The 23,123-nt window shown below is 30.8% G+C and overlaps 1 long non-coding RNA gene across 1 annotated transcript in view; it reads left to right on the plus strand.

The window, feature by feature from the left end:
- Positions 1-23,123, plus strand: part of LOC113376981 — a 123,956-nt gene that overhangs the window by 55,178 nt on the left and 45,655 nt on the right. Inside the window, exon 2 of the long non-coding RNA XR_003367078.1 lies at positions 7,669-7,813. This is a non-coding gene — a long non-coding RNA (uncharacterized LOC113376981). The remainder of the gene's footprint in view (positions 1-7,668; positions 7,814-23,123) is intronic.

Consider the following 23,123-nt stretch of genomic DNA (forward strand, 5'->3'; position numbering starts at 1 on the left):
CGTCGTTATTTATTGATAGAGACTGAATGCGTTTGACCATCAAACTGTGAGCAACTTATGATAGCTGTTACATGATAATGAGTATTTCTCAGCTTTTTATAATGAGCTTTTATCAATATTTTACTTCATTAATTAACTAATAAATTACTTTTAAACTATTTAATCCTTTTACTTTGGTATATTATTATAAAATGATTTGTTCGTAGTTCATGATTTAATTTTGTTAAACAATACAATTGCATATTTGTAATAAGCTACAATTATATTAAGAAGCCAAATATTTTGCTTGAAAAAAATAATATTTATAATACTTTAAATATAAAAATTGAAATTGAATTTGCATTTATTCTTGGTTTACACATGTTTAGCACTAAATAAGCTCTGCTAAACTTATCAGTAAAAATTGCATAAAGTCTTCAAAATTATACATTTATCTGTTTTTCTGTTTTAAATAATTTTGAGTTTTATTTAAACTTATATTTTTTTCGGCTTCAATTAAAATGTTGTTTTTTGATCATTTTCAGAATTTTTTTGCACCATTGTTAGATTTGTTCAATTGTTTAAAGAATTTGTATTATAATATTTCTATTTTCTCGCAGTTTTTGTATTTATTTTAAGAAGAAACCACCAATGTCATGATTTTTACAGTAATTTCTTTGTTTATTATATACGATACTTATTTCTTGAAATTAGTATTCTATATAACAGCAACAAAAACGAAGGTGCTTATCAATAATTTAAACCGACTGATAAAACTTTGTGAAAACAGTGAGTTTAACACTAGACTGACGGAGCGTGTCAATTTTACTCATTTGGACTTTTATGTGATATACATAACAATTTCAAGTCATTCTGTTTAAATATTTCTTTCGTTTTTTCATAGTAATCCCTTACCCAAATTGACTCTCAATCAGGCAAAATAGGCAGGTTAAAATTTAGAGAAATACGTTATCATTATGATTTTGTAATTTTTATATGAATTACAGTCTGTCTATTTCATTAGTTAGTAATTATTATGTTAGATTTAACATATTGTTATCATTAGAAGGCTGTCCAATAGTATTCCTTTCTAATTGTGATTTAATTTTGGCATATATCAAATTAGTATTTTTGACTTAATTTTTTCACAGTAATGCTCTGAAAGGCAATCTTCACTTGGTAACATATATAATTCCTAGTACCATATATGCACTTGAAATGCTCCTGAAACCCTGGTAGCGCCTGGTGCACATCGTGCGCGTCACTTCCATTTCAATAACATTAATCGACCACGCATCCTGGCATTTAAATCATTTTTTCTATCGATTTAATTTCTCATACTTATTGAAATTAAAATTAGTTTAAATAAATCATTTTTAATGTTTTATTAGGATTCTATTGCTTTCTTTTTCATTTTAAAAATATAGAATTAATTTATAATAAAGTATTAGTTTGTTTCTTACAACTACACTTTTAAATTAGAATATAATTATTAACTCACATAAGCTCATATGCATGTTTAGACTGCAAACTTTAAATTGCGCTTTGAAACATTTTGTTTATATATTTTTTATTATCTCAATAAGAATAGTAGATGTAATTTTTGTGTAATTTGTAATTTTTTATATTCATATTATTTTTCTGATATTGATCTAATTATAAGCAAAACAATTGAATAAATTATCAGAGTATATTATGTTTTAAATATTGTTGAATAGTATTTGTAATTGTAAATGTAAAGCCAGACTACCCAGCTGAGCACACTCACGAAACTGATGATCTGAGATTGGTCAATTTATTAATTGGCTTGGTACAGGTTGACGTAGAACAAATGATGTGGCGCAATTGAGCGTTCAGTCTTCCCCACTGCAACCACAAGGTACACGGGTTCAAAACCTGCGTTGCGTGAAATCTGATATCATGCAGTAGGGATATCGATTTTTTCTCAAAAATAAAGATCAACTCAATTAGTGGTGCTATTTTTTGAAAATTTCAAAGCAATTGCCAGGCATAGCTGTTTTAGAGACGAAATATCGAGGCGCGCAAGCGCCGCGCCGTAGTCTAACGGTTAAGCTTTATAAAATTAGTATGGAGCTCATAAGAATGCAAACAAATCCATATTTCATTAAAATCTCTATTAAATATCTGATCATTTAAAGTGCATATGTCTAACGATCATTTTTGATCGCCAAATGGCATTTTTCATTACTTTTTTCATTGGATCTCTAAAATTGGATGGCCCTGTCTTCACAAACATTTAACCAGTGCTTTATTTTGTCAATTTAAAAAAGCTTTTGTAAACATCACAATTGATAAATTTTGTGATATCCCAGTTCTTGCACTGAAATCAGTGATACACATCTATGTATCGGAAACGGAATACACAGTATTCAATACCTAGTCAAAGGCCTATGTTTTGGTCGTGTAGTGATATGGCGTCGCTTGTTTGCCTTATCAAACACTTGCAGACAGGACGCATACCGCCGTGACGACGCGTGTACGTACGTTATAAATGCGTACGAAATCACACACTCCCGAACGTTCGAGCTTCTTTGTAGTTCTTCTGAACAACGGGACGAACCAGGGCACCAGTCGCATTCTCGATTGGACGACCCAATACACATGTCACTCCCGTATCACCATGCATACAATCTTAAACCTCACAAATATTATGTAGAGAATAAAGGACACCGGCACTGGCACTGGCACATATCACAAAATAATTTCTTTGGTTTACACATTTTGAATAGATATATTATCAAAGGTGTCAGAAAACTAGCTGTAAGTGAAATTCTGTCTTAAGGCAATTAGGGCATCGTGCCTTAAGGCAAATTGCTGGAACTTCCCGTACCAAAAATTATTATTTTTTCAAAAACGATTAACATTTTTGAAAAAAATTTACTTAAAAAAAATAGATTTTTGAAAAACTATAAAATTGACAAAAAATTACTTTTTTTGAAAAAAAAATTTTTTATTTAAAAAAAAAATTTTTTTTTTGAGTAAAAAAAATTTTTTTTTAAAACAAAAAATTTTTTTCTAAAAAAATGTTTTCTTCATTTTGACATATTTTGGAAATTTTGAACTTTTATCAAAGCAATCGCACTGCTTGAACTGCATAGAGACGAAATGTCAAAGCTCGCAAGTGCCCGCGCCCGCCGTCTACGCATAAGCATTGATACGGAACCCAAAAAATTATACTTATTGTTAAAATCTCTATAAATATCTGATAATTTGATGTGCATGTGTCTAATGATCATTTTTAACCGCCCAATGGCATTTTTTACCTCCCGTAGGGTAAAGTTATAGTAATCGCAAAAATCGAAAATGAAAATTTTTGCATTCTCGACGTTTCAAAACCTTCTGAACTTTTGGCATACCTTAAAAAAATGGATGTATGTGTGTGTGTGTGTGTGTGTGTGTGTGTGTATGTATGTATGTATGTATGTATGTGTGTGTATGTATGTGCGGATACAAATTTTCGTCGACGATTTTGGGAACACGGATCACCGATTTGAATAATTCAAAAACATTCGATTCGTATTGATAAGAACGTGCTGATTAGTTTTTGGCAAAGGCAGGTCTAGCCGTTCCGAAGATACGGGGCAAAAATGCCAAGAACGGTACCTCCGTTTTTTAAGGAACGGAGCGTCCGATTTGAATATTCAAAAACATTTTACTTGTATTGACAAGATGTAGCATTGATCAAATTTTCATGGAGGCAGGTTAGCGGTTTCGGAGATCTAATGAAAAAAGTAAAAATAATGCCATTCGGCGTTTAAAATTATCATTAGACATATGCACATCAAATTATCAGATATTTTATAGAGATTTTAACAATAAAATATTTTTTTTTACATTTTTATGGGTTCCGTACCAATGCTTATGCGTTAGACGGCGGCGCGGCACATGCGCGCTTTGACATTTCGTCTCTATGCAGTTCAAGCAGTGCGATTGCTTTGAAAAAAGTTCAGAATTTCCAAATATGTCAAAATGAAGAAAACATTTTTTTCAAAAAAATTTTTTGTATCCAAAAAAAATTTTTTTTCAAAAAAAAATTTTTTTTTCATATAAATTTTTTTTTTCAAAAAAAGTAATTTTTGTCAAATTTATAGTTTCTCAGAATCTTATTTTTTTTTAATTAATTTTTTTTCAAAAATGTTAATCGTTTTTAAAAAAAATAATAATTTTTGGTACGGGAAGTTCCAGCAATTTGCCTTAAGGCACGATGCCCTAATTGCCTTAAGACAGAATTCCACTTACAGCTAGTTTTTTACTTTTTTCCTTAGATCTCCAAAACCGCTAGACCTGCCTTCATGAAAATTTGATCAATTCTACATCTTGTCAATACAAGTATATTGTTTTTTGAATTATTCAAATCGGACGCTCCGTTCTCTTAAAAACGGCGGTACCGTTTTTGGCACTTTTTGCCCCGTATCTTCGGAACGGCTAGACCTGCCTTCACCAAAAACTAATCAGCACGTCTCCTTATCAATACAAATCGAATGTTTTTTGAATTATTCAAATCGGTTGATCCGTGTTCCCGAAATCGTCGACGAAAATTTGTATCCGCACATACATACACAAAGGTACATACATACATACATACATACATACATACATACATACATACATACACACACACACACACACACACACATACATCCATTTTTTCTAAGGTATGCCAAAATGTTCAGAAACCTTTGAAACGTAAAGATATATAAAAATTTTCATTTTCGATTTTTTTGCGATTACTATAACTTGCCCTACGGGAAGTTAATTATTATTATTTTTTATTATTTTAGATAAAAATCTAGATATAATGTTATAAAATAATCTGTAATATGATAAACTAAAAAGTACATCTATTTCTCGCTTTACAGGGAAGATAGGTTCCATAAAAAAAACGTGTATCTCTAAAAATTTACTATTGCATGGAAAACCCGTGCTAAACAAAAATTACTAAAAAAGCCCTTTTTTCAGTATTTAATATGATGTATTGAACGAAAAATAAATATTAATATATTGAGTATCAAACACATTCGATAAATTATAAGAATATTAATTTATTTCAATAATAAAAAATATTTCTGTTATCTGCTCACCTTGAATAAACTTACGCTATCGATTATATATTAACACTAATTAAAACAAAGTTTAAAAACAATGACGCTCTTTGTATTTGTATTTTAAACAAACTAGCTTATACACACATAAAATTTAGTTTTGATCATAAAACGGGGAGTTTCCATCTCATCTACATGTTTCCATCATACACATGGACTACTACTAAGAATTCTTAATGCAACATACATTTTGTAGTGTTGTATGTTGACACTAAAACAATGAATGTGTTATTGTAGTTATAAGCGAGTTATAGTTTAGTGTTTATAATTTTATGTAAATGTGAAATTGATAAATTTAGTTTAATAAAACATGTAAACCGAATACCATGTAAAACGTAAAAAAGTTTATTTCTATATGTAAATGTATAGAAAAAAATAGATTTATTTTCAAAACGTAAAGTATTCGAATCAGCAAAGTATAACAAGAAAAATAAGATAATAGCATTGCTAAAGTCAATATACAAACATGTTTGTCGAATAACCATTAATTGTCAAAAACATTTTTACAATCAATTGTAACTTCTTGTATTTATTATATTTGTGAGCACATATATATTTGAAATACATATACGATTTTCTTTATATTATTACTTATTTCTATATTTTATATCAAAAAGTAGGTTTTAAGGTACCAAAAATAATTTTGTCGCTTGAAAAATTAATTATCTAATCGATTTATAAATAAAAGACCTGATGAAAAAGTACGTTCTTCCTTTTCTTTTATTTTGATATTCCTTCATAATTGACTCATATGTATTGTCTCTCAACAATCGTTTTCTAAATAATCAAAAACGTAATTTTCTAAATAAGCAAAAAATCCAAGTCTTTATATAATAAACTGTGCTGAAAATTAATTTGAATATTCAAGTGCCGCGTATTAACAATCATTGCTTATTTTAGTTACCACTGTTCGCCTGGTACGGCATTGGCTGACATTTTGACACACGCTGCTCATTGATTCTCTCTGGAATGATCAGAATTACTTTATTCACTTTCTCGAATAATCTTAAGTGATTGATTAATTTATTTCATATCTATATAGTTTATTACTAGTTTTATATTTTGTTCTTATACTCCGAAGGATTCCTTTGAAAGAACTTCAAAATGGATAACAATGTAAATGTACAAGTTATAATTTCCAAACATAATATTTTCAAAGAATAACAATTGTTTTTAAATCTTATTCTTTAATATAATTCTTTTATCACATCCATCTATCAGTATTGGCATACGATTTAAATGCTTACAATATATATTCATATACACACAAAGCATGAATATATTTATATTTCTATTCCATTTACTTTAATGAATATTTTTGATAATAATAATTTGCTTATTGTTTTATTTTATAAAGAAACGAAAAAATGTAAATCAAAAAGCCTTCATTTTGTGGAGATGCTTGGAGATCTTCGTTGTACAGCCAGGTTGTTTCACTGATGTTTTACGGGGATCACGACTACCAGGCGATCAGGCACATTTATTATTGGAATGGGTGTATTTTGTGTTCATATCGAACTGTCTATCTAAATACGTCGCTATCGTAATTTAATTAGCGCAAATAATTAAATAACTGTTTATTTCTTTTTATTATTTGGTATAGAACAATTAGCGATTTAATAGGCTAAGTTTTTTCTATTTTATTTTATTTTATTAAAATGGCCTCGTTCTATACAGACAATATCAATTGAATACATATTACCTACTATAAAAATATACATTACAAAATATTACTTCTGTATGAATATACAAAAAATAATAATAATAATAACAAAACTGAAGAAAAAATAATAATAATAACTTATCATCATTAACTTGATTTCCGTAAATCTCTACAATTTTATATTACAATCCTTCATAAAATTCAGCAACACTCTATGTATTTCAATATTACTCTCACTAATAATAATAAAGTATGGTTTTTTAAGCTATTTTCGTACTAACCCAATGAAATGCATCAATTTAAGCAAATAGACCTATGTACATATATAAAATTCTCATAATAAATTGTATTAATGCCGCAAGGTAGGTTAACAATTAAAAATATCACATGTAACATACAACTATTGTAAATCAATCAATTACTAATAATGTATCTTGGAAATTGTACTTTTAGCTGTTGTAGAATAGGCTAGGTTAATGTTAAAGAATATTTATACAGAATTTACGTTTCACCTGATTTTTTAAAAATGTAAAAGTATGATTTTATAAGCGGCATGTATTATTCAATATGATTTGGTTTTGATTGATTCAATACTATTCCAAAGTTAGTATAAGTAAGAATAGTTTACGTCTTACAGACATTACTAATTATTAAAATAAATATATTCAGAAAACCCTTCAAGATATTTTCAGTAAATACATTTTGTACAAATATATATATAATTTTCACGTGTTTAATGGAGATCAAGACATCAATGCAAACGGATATTTTATTGAGGTGTAGCTCAGTCAATTATTATTTTATCTTTATATAATTTTAATAATTTATGTTTCCTCTGCATGAAATTCTACGTTTGATTTTATGATTAACCTTTATTTTATTATCAATTTTAAAATCTTGCAGGCAGATGACATTCAATTACACTATACTAGAAGACTGTATGCTCAGGTGGCGCCTGTTCGCCTGATCATCTCAACACTCTGTAAAACACATCAGTAAAATGGCTGTCTACCGCGGCATGTGCAACTGTAATGTGACATAACCAAAAGTAAGTGAAATATATAAACTAATTTAATATCACTATTTTTTTGTTACATCATATTTAATATTTCATATATGATTAACAATAAATAGTACCTCTAAACAAATATAAATAAATAAAATTGTTTTCTTCTCAATATAAATACACAAAAGAGCAATATAAGCATTAGAAACTTACAATCAATGAGCAATTTACGTCACATCCGTTACTTTAAGACGTTTTACGAAGTTCAATGATTTTTACATCATTTACGTCGTTCAATGATTTTTAATTGATAATGATAACAAATAACAATGGTCGAAGAAACTTCTATTAGTAAATTATAATTGAAACTGCAATAAAAAAGAATTGCTTCACATTTTTCTCGAACTCAAATTTCTTATTTATCTTAAACATTTTATAAAAGACATAACTACACAATTAACCTCCGTCGGTCGGCGTGGTCTGGCCAGACTTTTTTCGACTTCAATTAAAAAAAAATACTTCTAGTAATCCTATCGACTTGAAATTTCTTGACTTTTCCTAAAATTTCATTAGCTGTCGATCAATAAAAAAATCAGGACGAAAAAATGAACAGAAGGATAATTATAAGGATATTAACATTTTTATACTTCGAACGGTCGGAGTGGTCTGTCTAGACCACCCATACATTTTGTATGAAATATACGGTTTTTGATATATGTAAACCTGTATTTTGTCTTTTTTCTGGTATTTTCTATTCTAACTGCATTTTATATATTCTTTGCTATGTGTTGTAACATGAATGTTAGTATTTTCACGACGAGAATTCCTTGAAAACCTACCAAACTTTAAACTTATTGGTCATCGCAAACATTGAAAATCGGATGAGTAATGCGCACATTATTAACAATTTTTCTAGCCGTACTGCGTTCGAAAAATTTTTTGTAAACCTGTAGTAAAATTATATTTTCAACTTAAATTTTACAGCTCATTTCAAAAGCGACGCACCTCATTTAATTTTCATTTGAATTTCACATTTATTTCGAAGGAGCCGAAAAAGAATAAATATTATTTTTCATTGATATAAAACAGAAAAATAAAAATAATAAAGAAGCAACATTTTTTTATATTCTTTGATTTTCTTTATATAATATAATATAAAATATATATTTTTTTATTATAAGCAAGCTCAACACATGCAAAAGACGGTAAAAAAAAGAAAAAATCTAAACTATAAATATTTATTAGTAGTAATCGTTAATATATAAGACACCAAAAACTCATTTACCCTATATAAATGTATGTAAAATGAATGGTGGTCCAGCCAGACCACTCCAACCGTTCGAAGGTGAATAAATATCCGACCGACGGAGGTTTAATATTTTATAAAGATTGCGATTAAAATTGTAATAGCAAAATTTGCTTCAGATGTAGATCTTCATTCTCCAAATCTAACGAAATCTACTACGCGATCTCTACAAGGTATATATAAAGTATAAACTATATGCTGAATTTGCGTCTGTTCGCCTGATACGCCTGGGTACGCATCCAGCCGACTATGTGCAGGCCGCGGGAACGCCCGCATACGGTGAGTTTCATCGAACTGCCGGACGCCTACGCCCTCGGGGCTCCGAGTTTGCATCTCGGAGTAGTGACCGTTTCGCAAAGTAGTTTATATTTCGATCCAGGAATACTGTTCGACGTGGCGCGGTGTTAGGCACAACGAACGTTCGCCGCCTCTACTCGGTTGAGCCCGGGGAGCAGCTACAATTCTGATTTTTAGCTTAGCCGCGTACGTACATTTCGGTTATGCTGCTGGTCTATGTGACGTAATTGACTATTATATTTAGAATTAGTGGTGCATGGCATTGCGCCTTAAGGCTAATTGCTGGAATTTTCCGTATCATGATTTAAAGTTTTTAATAGCTTTACAATTTTTGCTAAAATTGGACTTTTACCAATAAATGATGTTTTTTTGTGAAAATTTTGAAAAAAAAAAATTTTCAAGGAAAACGCGCCTCATTGCCGTTTTAGAGACGAAAAATTGAAGCTCGTGAGCGCCGCCGCGCCATACTCTAACAAAATAAATCTCGGTACGGAACCCATAGATATGCAAACAAAATGTGTACTTATTATTGAAATCTCTATAAAATATCTGATAATTTGATGTTCATATGTCTAATAATCATTTTTGACCGTCAGATAGCCCCTTTTTACTTTTTTTATTGTATTTCCGAAACCGCTAGACGTGCCCAAGATTTTACCAGTTGTTTATTTTGTCATTACAAGTAAAATGTTTTTTAAATCATTCAAATCAGACGCTCTGTTCTCTCACAAACTTAATTACCATTTTTGGCATTTTTTGCCCGGTATTTCTTCCCGTCAATAGGAACAGAATGTTCGAAATTGTCGATGTAAAATTGTATTTGCACACACATACGAACACACACAAACATATTTCCTTAAAATGTTCAGAAGACTTTCAAACTTACAGATATATAAACATTTTTGTTTTTGATTTTTTTAATTACCACAACTTACCCTACGGGAAGTTACTTAGGATCAAATGATAAGAGATCGGTGCTATTATCTATTTTTTAGAGAGTATTTTCTTTCAACTGCTAATCAAACAAATGAGAACGTATTAACTAATACAAAATGGCAGCGATGAATTATGACAATTAATTGTTCGACGTTTTAACAAATAATTGGTATAACTACCTATAAATAATTTGATACATATGTATCTATCACATTAAAATATGGTTATATTATTTGAATTGGCCTAAAGTAAAAATTAACCATCAAGTGAATGATAGGTTACGTTAAGTGACCATACGTCCCTGTTTGTCCGGGATAGTCCCGGATTAAGCTTTTTCCTAGAAACAAAATTTGTACCGGTTTCAAGTTTTTTGTACCCGATAGTTCCGAATTGTTGAAAAGTATTGACTGAAAATGAATCTTCACGATTACTTGATTTTAAAATTATCACAGCCAATCAAATATCTGAACATGATATATTTGACGAGTATGCTTATATGAGACATTACGGTTGAGTAAATTAAATATAAAAGTGGGTTAAATTTGCCTCTCACTTGAATAATTTCGAAATACCATTTTCAAATTAACGTAAGTGCAAAAAAACTATGCAAAAGTACTTTCTGACTGCTTGGCACAAGTGCTTTAGACAACAAGACTCGACTTGCAACATAAAGAGAATTGTTCATAACTTTATACAAGCCTTAAAAGCGAAAAAAAAACATAAAAATATATGGAAAGTTTTGCGTTCATTCTTACTAATTCCAATTAAACGATCTAGATAAAAAATAGACTGATTTTTACAACTTCAGATTTGCATAACTACTTAAAAGTTATCATTTCGGTTTTGAAATTGAAAAAAAACCGTAGTTATATGTTTGTTTTAGTAGAATAATTTAATGCAGTGCTTTTTATTCATGGACATCTGCTAGTAAGAAATACAAAATAGTTATGAACTATTAATTAATTTTTTGCGTTTTAAATAAAATTGAGGTTTTGACTTGGACTAATGTTATGGCAAGGCTATATTACGTAGCGCTTCTCATACAAAAAGGTGCTAAAATTTAGCAGCTAAATACTATCAAAATGTCATGTGGTTGCTGGCCAGTCAGGCGTCTTCGATAGAAAACCTAACCTAGGAAACGCACAAATGTCAAAAAAAAAACAATGTTATCATAACTGCATCTTTGTGATGTGGTGAGTGAAGTTGCATTTTTTGCAATGGTATTTTGATAGTATTTAGTATCATTTTATATGAGAAGCGCTACGTAATAAAGCCTCGCTATACCATTGTTTTAATTAACGGTAGAATAGGTCCCATAATTTTTGATAATATCAAGATTTGTGGTGTATAGTAAAATATATGATAAAAAACATCTGATGCCCTGGGATAGCATTTCGCTTGTTCTTGACCGAGGCGCTCCGCCCACACGACCTTCATCGGTGGAACATTGTCACATACAACATCGCAGAGAGTACGATCGCAATGAAGTCAACAACCCCATCATGGAAATCATACACATATCGGTGTATGAAATACAAAAAAATACAATTATTCGTTAGAAAAAATGTATTAAACGAAAAGTAAGAAATTCATTGTTTACCCATAGATGATAGCATATACGCATTTTCATATAAATGCTTTTGTGAATAAATATATGCATGAATATGCGAACTTTGGTGTTTGCGTTCAGCTAACGTGTTATTAAGTCAAACATTTGAATGTGAGATATTGCGAAATTGTTCAGGCACCGATTACAATTTTGTAATTTGAACTTTTTCAAAATTCATACTTATTTCAAGTATTCGTGTATAACTTAAATTAAATACACCGAAGAAATAATCCTCTGAACATTTGTAACTTCATTCAATCAAGTGTAAAGAGCTTTCTATTCGGGGAATTCTGCTTTATTGCAAAACGTACATCAAACAAATTTAAATGATTTTAAAGAATTACAAACTAATAAGAAAGGTAAATATAGCTTATTTTTACTCGCATGGAAGGATGTTCATAACAATGTTCAAGCATTTAATTTTTGCATAATATTTTATCAGGTACTGAATTAAAATTATTACATTTAAAAACCAACCGTAACTAAAACTTTCTCTTTACTGTTTGATATGGCTTCAAAATGCTTCATTAGAATTTCGGGAATGATAATCTACGAAGGCATTGAAGGAACAGGCGAACGCAAGTTCAGAATGCGACTGTTCGCCTGGCAGAAAGCTCTGGCAATGGGACGGTGCGAATCGGCACGCGCTGTTACCGGCCGCGCCCTCGAGCGCGGGCCATTTGCCGCGCCCATATACGGGGGGTCTAGTTGCCACAGCCGGATGCCTCTCAGCCGTCGATGAATACCTAATTGAAAACGCGGAACCGCCTTAACTCATTTATGCCCATTACCCGTTTAACCGAAATTTTGATGCCTGAAAATGCCACGAGGAAAGTAGAGAATTGATAATAGAGAAATTTACATCATCTTAATTTTAGGGATATATACATTGAAGCATTATTCCTTTTACTTTTTCTACAAGAACGCAGATTGTCATTTGTAACGAATATTCGACATTTTTACTTAATTATATTCATTTTTGAACACATTTGCATATATAATTGATTCACATTGTGCACACTAGAATCGTAATGCTCTGATTTATGATTTACCTAGCAATAATCAAGTTAAATTATATTTTGAAATTTAACTGCTGATTTAACAACATCTATTGTCAAACATTGCATTTCTTATGATACTCTGGGTTTTATTGGAGGCCAGTAGTCGATGAAATTGGTAGTTGACCTACTATTATTTGATATCACATTTATTTTAATTATATTAAACTTTCGTTAATAAAAAAACTAATCTTAAGTTTTATAAATTCAATCCTATTTCAAATATTAAATACTTTGAAAACAAATTATTAAATTTTATTTTCAAGACTATAGTTACAAGAACTAGTATAACATACAAATCTATTTTGCGTTCGGTTGCTGTCCTGTTAACAATCGGCTTCTACAGCATGTTGTCCAAATTTGTCTAATTTCGCCATAATTATCTGGTTTGTGGGCTTGTGTTCGGCCTGGGAACTTGATGTGCGCTTTTAAAAACGTACAAGGCAAAACTATTGTTATCCGGTACCCAGATAACAGGGCAACTTGTCCTTTTTTCACGTAGAGGCGGTCTTGGCCTCGAGGTAAGATAGACACCTCAATCAGCTTATCGAAGTGCTATTAAATCTTCACTCTTAAGTATGTCAATTCCTATATTCGCATCTAAAAAAATTGTGTTTTGCGGATTTCTATGTGCATTCAACACAATATCTCTTTTGAATGCTGTCATTTTCAACTAATTAAAAAGTTTGACGAAAGCCGCCTTCATTGCCTTAACCGTCTTTGGCGCTATCTGTGTTTTTGGGAATATGTATAACCAAACAGAATGAAAACAACCTTATTTATTACTCAATGATTAAAATATATTTTTAAATGTTGCAGTTATGTTTTATAGTAAAATTCGACTCAAACCAACATGAAACAAAACATTCCAAACCCGTTGAAAAATATCAATTCAAATGATTGCACAAGCAAAACGTGACATTTCATTTGAAAAATATTAATGAAGATTTAAAAATAGCGAGTACCTAATCTGTGCGATTTCTATTTGAATATTGATTCGTCTATAGAATAAAGCCTTACTTACTATTAGGAGTGATTTTTTTTATGTGACTGCTGGGTATCAGTTTGAATTGAAGAATCGGTTAAAAACTGCCAAGCAAAAGAATATTACAAAATTGTTCAAACCATTGCCTTAGCCTAGACACAATTAATCAAAATGTTCAAAAAATGATTTTTTTGTATATACATTTTTCTCTACTTTGTCGCCTTGGAACGTGTCTCCTATTACCATCTTGGATATACGGATTCTTTATTTGCGGTATTTTTATGGAACGCATCCCCGCAAATATTTAGTAGGAGATATGTATAATTCAAATTAATGTACAAATACTAATTATTAGTAATTATATATTGATTCTGACGGAGAGCTGATTTGTGAGGTCGTTCGTTTGCAAAAGGTTTTTTAAATCATTCAAATCGGATACTTAGTTCTCTCAAAAAATCCCATTTTTGCACATTTAGCTTCTTATATCTAAAACGGCTGAACCTGTTTTTGCTAAAAACTAATCATCACTTTTTCCCATCATTATCAATTGAATGTTTTTTGAATAATTCGAATCAGATGCTCCGCGCTCTCAAAAATTCGATTTTCATTTTCCGCACTCTTTGTTCCGTATTTCTAAAACGGCTGGACCTGCCTTTGACAAAAACTAATCAGCACGTTTTCTTATCAGTGGAAATAAAATGTTTTTTTGAATATTACAAATCGGTTGATCCGTGCGCCCGAAATCGTGGACGAAAAATTGTATCCACACAAAATACAAACTCTCTCACACACACACCCATCCATTTTTGCTAAGGTATGCCAAAATGTTCAGAAACCTTCGAAACGTGAAGATATGCAAACATTTTCATTTTCGATTTTTGGACGATTACATTAACTTACCCTACGCAAAGTTAAAAATAAATAGCGTACACAAAAGCTTATTGCATACATTGATCTCATTGCTTTTCGGCAAACGACATACTTATTGTCGTAAGTTCCATATTACAAACTTTCTAATCTTTATTCTTTTTATTGTTAAGAAGTATTTAGTGCTGCTATGAGTGTATATATGCATAATGAGAACATCGCGAACATGACCATACATTTTAATAACCAAACTATCACTTATCGCGCATCGTTTACTAAAACGTGAAACGCGCCCGTCGTAATGGTCGCTTTCTGCCATTTGTATCAAATCACTCGATTATCGATGCGACGAGAGACGAGCATGCGAAGGCGACACAAGAACGAAGAGAATGGCAATGTCGTAGGTTCGCCATCACAAAGTCGGTTTTCGCTATCAGGGCCACAGTGCCTGTCTGGACGCACGCGACCTTACGTCATCGCGAGATGCCCCGTGCGAGGACAGTGACTTTCAGATTATTACTACTTGCAATATAACACATTACATTGTAGTGCAATTTTTTATGATAAAATTAAACTAAACTTGTAATAAATGATGTAATTATGCTTCAGCATGTTTTGATAAGATTGCAAATATGCTAATAATTTAAAATTACTAATATAACAATTTTCACATATTGCCAGTATTGCTTTAATATGTAACAATTGTCAAACGATGTGATCAGTGAGATGCGATATGGATCTGTTATAGATTATAGTGTTCAAATTAAAAAATAGTAGATGATCTTTATTCGGGGGGATATTTTCCATAAAAATGTCGCGAACAAAGAATCAGTGAAACAGGATGGTAATTTATATGGGATTATAAGGCATGCCTTCCAAGACAACCTAGAAAAACTGTGGGGTGGGTGGCATCGTGCCTTAAGGCAAATTGCTGGAACTTCCCGTACCGTAACAAAATGTTCGAGGAATACTGAATGTTTTCAAATGTTGAAACAAAATTTTTTTTTTCCAAAATCAATTATTTTTTTAAGACAAGCAGGAAGTTCTTTGAATCAATTAAATCGGACGCTTAGTTCTCTCAAAAACTGCCATTTTTTGTACATTTAGCTCCGTATCTTCAAAATGACTGGGCCTGCCTTCGCGAAAAACTAATAACGACTTCTCCCAATCATTACTAATTGAATCTTTTTTAGATCATTCAAATCGGATGCTCCGTTCTTTCAAAAACTCGATTTCTATTTTCTGCACTCTTTGCTCTTTATCTCCGTAACTGCTGGATCTGCTTTTGCCAAAAACTAATCAGCACATCTCCTTATCAATAGGAATCAAATGTTTTTTGAACCATGCAAATCGGTTGATCCGTACGCCCGAAAATGTGGACGAAAAATTGTATCCATACATACATACACATACACACATCCATTTTTTCTGAGGTATGCCAAAATGTTCAGAAACCTTCAAAACGTCGAGAAATGTAAAAATTTTCAATTCCGATTTTCGGCTCATTACAATAACTTACCCTACGAAAAGTTAATAAATATATAAATAATTATTTTAATTGTAGTTTTTGAACATCTTGATTTGATGAAGTTATGTTCAAGGTAAGAAAATGAAAAAACGTTTTAATATTATCTTGCTCGGCTATTTTTAACAGTTTTTTTTTCAGCTCAAACTGATACTCAGCAGTTGCATCCGAAATTTGCTTTTTAAAAGTAAGACTTTGTTCCATAGATGTACAAAGTCTTAAAAGTAAGACTTTGTTCCAATATTCATATAAAAATCGCACAGATTGCCATTTTAAAATCTGCGCCGGTATAGAAGCTAGATTTTTCTAATTAAATGTCACGTTTTTATTGCTTGTTGAAGCAATTGAATTGCTCTTTTTCAGTTGACAAGGAATGTTTTGTTAAATGTCGGTTTGAGTCAATTTTTTTTTATAAGTTCAAAGTGACGACATTTACAAAGGATGTTTTACTGGATATAGAGGAAAAGACAGAAATTACAAGATTTTAATTATTATGCAGACGAGTTATTAGATCCGAGATTTTGCCGTTTTTTTAATTTTAGCTGATGTGTATATAGATCTATAGATTTATCAACACGGATCTTCTCACTTTATTTAAAAAAAAATAGTCTTTAAAAATATTTGCGCCTAATCTCAGATGTATTAGCAGCTCCCTAATGATGAGTTATTAGCAGAGAGCGGTTAATTGCAAACGTATGTTCAACTCATATCATATAATACACATTTTAGTAATGAAAATGGGCTCGCCCGTAGGTAAGCGGTTAAGAGCGACGGGACTTGTTTCAGAGATCCCGGGTTCGATACCCACTACGAGCAGCCTGATGTCAGGCAACAGTGACATCGATTTTCACTTGGAAATATAAATAGCAAAATGTTTCCAAGTGAAAATAGCCCTCACCCGGCATTGTTGCACCATACTTGCCCTATTACAGAGATTGTAATAAAAATTTATCATACAGAGATGTGACAACTGTTTGGGTTGCCATCTGTAATAAAACAAACGTAGTTTGTAAGATATTAATCACAACAGCTCATAGAACCCATAAGTTCTGATCGCTGTTCAAATAAAATTATAATAATAATAATAGTAATGAAAATACAAGGTGTTATGAAGCTGACAAATAAGCAAAAACAACAAGGCAATAACATTGCTCAGATATATTCAATCTGATCGTACCTAATAATACGATAGAAGCTTTCCTACGTACTTCGAGCTCTATCGCATCTGATACCCTGGTGTAGCAGTCGCGTCGAGGTTGCGGGCTGGCGATCTTCGCGCGGCCTTCGCTCGCTCTCTGACGCAGACACACCCACGACGCGACCGGCTCCATAACCCCTGACACACCTACCGCCCTCGATAAAATCCCAGCACCCACCGTCAAAATATCAAAGCCGGAATATTCCGCCGTGGGCTTTTAATGTGAGACAAAATTCATTGAACTTGACCAGCCATGCAATGAGTAAAGGAATAAAGAAGAATCCAGATAAGGATATAAGGGAAAAACTGATAAATTATTATAAAATTTTGCTAACGACAAATCGGGATGAACGATTGTGTCGTTTACTATATAATTGTATGTTTTAAGTAACAACTTGATTGAAGGGCATGTCATGTAAGCTGTAGTGACAAAATGTAATAAATTCTGAAATTATCATATTCAATTTAAAATATTTTAGCAAAAATTTATGATAATTGTCAAATATTTATCAGTAAGATTTTTTAACGGAGACAATAATTAATTAAAAAAATAACATCACATTTTATGCATATTAACTAGCAACTACATTGGATTGGTGCTTCTATGATTTATTCAGGGATATACGAGTATGTGTATTATACATACACCAATTCAAATTCACGTGCGAACACACACACATTTGCATATATATGTATAAATATATATATATATATATATATATATATATATATATATTCGAATGCGATTTATAAAAACTGTGTCTGCATGTTTATTATTATAGATACACATCATAAAAATATCTTCTGTTTTTTAAAAAATGAGACACAAATTACTTAAAAAAATATATGTGGTTTTAAAATACAATATTTCAATGAGTCGAAACTTTTGTCACTATTCTTAATTTTTCACATTTAAACTAAGCGTTTTACATTTTAATTAAATTAAATTAAACTACAATAAAAAAAATTAATTGTTAAATTGTTTAATTCTACAAGGCTCACAGCAACATATATTGTTCATTTTATATTACATACCGTACTTTGTTAATAAATATATAACATTCGTATTTATACTGTGGACGTGGAATTTAATATGATTGATATTTTAATGAAGTTATCAATAAATTTGCATAAAATTTATCCTCGAAATTATCTCCTATTGCAATTAATAATCAAAGGGCTCTCCATACTGTAAGATAAAAATCAATTTTTTTATCTTTTTATTTAAATTTGCTTTTCAATAACGAGTACTATTTTGGCAGTAATAATTTTATGTTATTACATAAGCTTCACCCAGCCAAAGAAAATTTACGCACATTAACGATAAGATATTTTACGCGATTTGATGGCGCTTTCGAATTGCATATCCCTTCCGGGAATATGTCCTTAAAAGGGTGGATATCGTTGGCGGTCGGTTCTCATGGAAATCGTGAAGCGGCCGTTTAGGTCAAGCGCGACGCAATCACTTGGTCCCCCCGCGAGGGGCGCGGCTCGCCTTCCGTGGGGCGGTTCGCGAAATGGTCCGGGCGCGGTCCGCACCGTCCCATCGCCGGCTGTGGGTACCAGGAAAGCAGACGACTTTCAGCCGTGATTGTGAAAGACGGAACTAGCGCGAAGACGTGATATTACGATAATATACGAGTACAGCTGTTACTTACATCTTGCGTTATGAAATAGTTGATCCATCTCTGTCGACATTCATTTATGTATAAAATTCAAATATTGACAATAGAAATGTTATATTGTAGTAATGTGTTTGTAACATTTTTAAATGTTTAATGTTTTTAGAAACACATTAAATCGAAAAAGTGTGATAATTTTCGACAAAAATAAAATTTCATAAGTCTTTTTCTCTTATACGGCATTTTTATATATTTTTAGCTCTAAAGTAGATAGTAAATTAATACAATCTTATTAAAATTCATCAACCAAAATTTGTATTTGAAAAGTAAAAATGTTTACTTATTTATTAATTTGCATATCTCAACAACAATCAGAACCTTACGTTCTATAAGCTCATTTTCTATATGATGATTTTATTATTAAAATTTATCTAATAGGAATTTTTATTGGTGCAGCAATGCCGTGTGAAGGCTATTTTCACTTGGCAACATATTGCAATCTATATTTCCAAGTGAAAATCGTTGTACCTGCCGTCTGACAACAGGCTGCTCGATGTGGGTATCGAACCCGGGACCCCTGAATCAAGTCTCGTCGCTCTTAACCGCTTACCTACAGACGAGCCTGAAACTTCTACAAGGTGAATTTCGTTGAGTTCAGTAAGAGTTTCGATTTTAGGAACCGCCATTTATTGAAACGAAAATCAAAATTAAAGCGATAAGTATTTATGTTATTGACTTATCTTTAAAGAAGCTCATAATTATACGAATACACTTAATACTTACCTTTGTACTCAGTATGACCTAATTTTACCAATATACTTTGAACATTGTCATACAAATAGAATGTTTTTAATACCTTTAAATCTGTTAAGCTAACCTTCGTTTTTCATATTCTAACAGCAATCAGAACCTTGCGTCCTGAAGCTGAAACTTTTTTAGGGTAACCCAACGGTTGACAATTTTGTATATGAGTTTTTATCTAGTAGGTCTGACTTATTCAATTTGGAACAGCAATGTCTGGGAAAGGATATTTGCACTTGGAAATTTATTTAAGATCTATATTCCCAAGTGAAGCTGGCAAATATGAATTAAGAACATATTTTAATACTACTTACACATACGCTAAAGTGTTTAATATTTGTGAAGCACCATAAGTAATTATTGTAAGTTTGAATTGTTGTCAAAAATTTTAATCACTTTTAAATAATTGAAATTTATTCGAAAATTTGAATTAGACTAAAACGGTTTTAGCAAAAGGTGAAAGGTTTCTGATAATTTCATCAAAACACACCATTCGATTAAAATACTGTAATTTGTTGTGCTATCTTTAATATTATTATTAGTTAACATGTTTTATCTATTTTTTCTTATTTGTATATAGTTCAGTATTCTACATTTTACTTACTTGCTTTCATTTAATTCCCTGTTCTTTGCCTAGATCGTCAATTCCCTGAATTTGTCTTCTCACGTATGTAAGTAAAAAATATTGAATTTTATTGGTTTCTGTCTATAATAATTAGAATTACCAAGCAAATTATATGCTGTATGCTAATCCAAGATTAGCATAAAAAATTAACAAATTGAATTAATCTTTTCATATCATATTACATACACTTCCTTCAGCATATCCTTCTAATTATTTAATCTATTTCTCTCCTCAACGCATGTATACGATTCCCAGTACTACTTAGCTTCCCTCTTCAATGCCAGGGTAGCAGCACGATTCAGGGATTCTCAATTTTTTTGTTTATCTATAAATTTTGAAGAATTAATAAATAAATAGATTAAGTAAATAGATTAAAATAGAATAAATAAATAAATAGATCATAGCAAATAATCATTTACATAAATTTTAATGATAGTTTTCTTAATCTTTATATTTTTATTGATGTGTGCACATTTAAAGATACATGATTTTGTGTCATGTGTAATGAACTTTCATTTTCGTGAAACATTGCACGCGCATTATATTTCCTGTTCACCACATTTCCTCAGTTTATATTTTTGCGTGCACGCTGACTGTTGTGGCAGACAACATATTAATATTACCTACAATCTGCACGCCACGTACAAGGTATTGTACCATGAGGTGTCATAAATTCATAAAGTATTAAATTACCTATACTTACAACTATTATTTTAAAATGCTATCAACGCAAAATTTTCTATTTTCAAGATATTTATAGAGTTCGCATTGCCGAACTCTTTCGGACTTACTCTGTTAGTTCTCATTAAATACTGTGATATTATTATTTTTAGTATGTCGATAGTTTATAAACAATAGTTTTTTATCTAACAATAAGGCATGAATCTTATGTTTATCCGTAAGTTCAGCGATAAGAAGATTTAATTAAAGAGGAATACTGCGAGAGACAACAAACAACCAACTACTGTAAAAAATTTAAAGATCAGTTCCGAATTTTATTAAATAATCAAACTAATCATAAAGAGCATGAATTTAATAACCAAGTACCTATAAAAAGTGCAACTTTTTAAAAACATTTCAAATTCGGCTAAAAATAGTGCTCTAGTAAAAAGATAGTGCTAAAAATGAACTAAATGGCTAGATAGTTAAAATATTTAAATTTTTTAAATTTTAATAAATACAAGGCAACAATTAAAATATTCAATTTTTTGTATGTAATATATTAATTTTCTTATATCAATTTAGAAATTATTGAAATATTCAGAAAAGCATCGTTGAAACAGTGAAAGGGTTAGGGATAGCGCAGTTCCACCAGGAGATCAGACGGTATCCAGAGTCTTCATGAACATAACAAATGTTCATCTAAAATGCTCTTAATATTATTAGTAAATAATTTATTGAGCATTATTTAAAATTTTCATTGTCAATTATTCTAAATCTTGTGGTTTTATATTTAAACTTTACGCAAAAATATAACTATATTCTTATTCAACCTAGAAATATATTCTTGTATGTATATGATTTTTGAAATTGTTTATCGATATGTACATATAAATGTTTTACGGACACAATTTATCCGAGAAAAACTATAGATTAGAAATTTTGTGTCATTAACGATCTGATATGGTTTGATTAGATAGATATGAAAATTAACTCTATGCATTTTCATAATAATCTTTGTGTTTAACCTCATAAACAGTTTTGTTTTCTTAGCCGTGCGATACCAGGGCATCATGCCGTTTCATTTTGTAGGTCCTTGAAATATATCGTACATGGATATATTTATCATAAACCATAGCTTCTATAATCATTTTCTATCATTCGATTGTAATTATTAATTACGTGTTTTATAATTTCATTATGGTAATGTAATCACTTTAATATAAAAAATTCTTGATTTTGATCATTTCCATTTCGACTGATTTTATCCATGATTTTTATTTAGTCGTAGTTCATGAAACTTAACTGTATTAATTGTGAACGATGATGATTCAGGTGTGTGTGGGTAAGCTTATTCTTTGCATGGGTTGTGACACTCTCATTTTGAAAACATTTCGTCTGAATTCATCATTTCATGTTCGCGCTTACCAGGGTATCAGCAGCGATTTCGATTGTATGCGCAGTTCCATAATGTTCATTCTAGTCTAGAGCATAGGTCATGACACACAAGTTCACTATGTTTGCTATTTACGATATAGTGATATTTTGAAAACAGACAGATAACTATTATTAATAATCTTATCTCAGAACTTGACCATTATAGGTTTAAAAAAAAAAAAAAAAAAAAAACAGCAATTTTGTATTTAATCCAATCAATTCGTAAAAGTATCGTGAATATTGCACACATAAAATATATATAAATAATATCAATACACTAAGAGGTTGTAAGTTTGTGTTGGAATATGTTGTATTTTTATTTTCATTTTTTTTAATGTAACATTTGTAATATAAACTTGAACTGAACTGAAAACAGAAAAATAGCTATGCCCTCGTCAGATGGCACTATTTATCTTACAAGGTTTA

The sequence above is a fragment of the Ctenocephalides felis genome, unplaced genomic scaffold, assembly GCF_003426905.1.
Source record: "Ctenocephalides felis isolate EL2017-DRISC unplaced genomic scaffold, ASM342690v1 CF-g0.4_SCAFFOLD_01886, whole genome shotgun sequence".
NCBI lineage: Eukaryota > Metazoa > Arthropoda > Insecta > Siphonaptera > Pulicidae > Ctenocephalides > Ctenocephalides felis.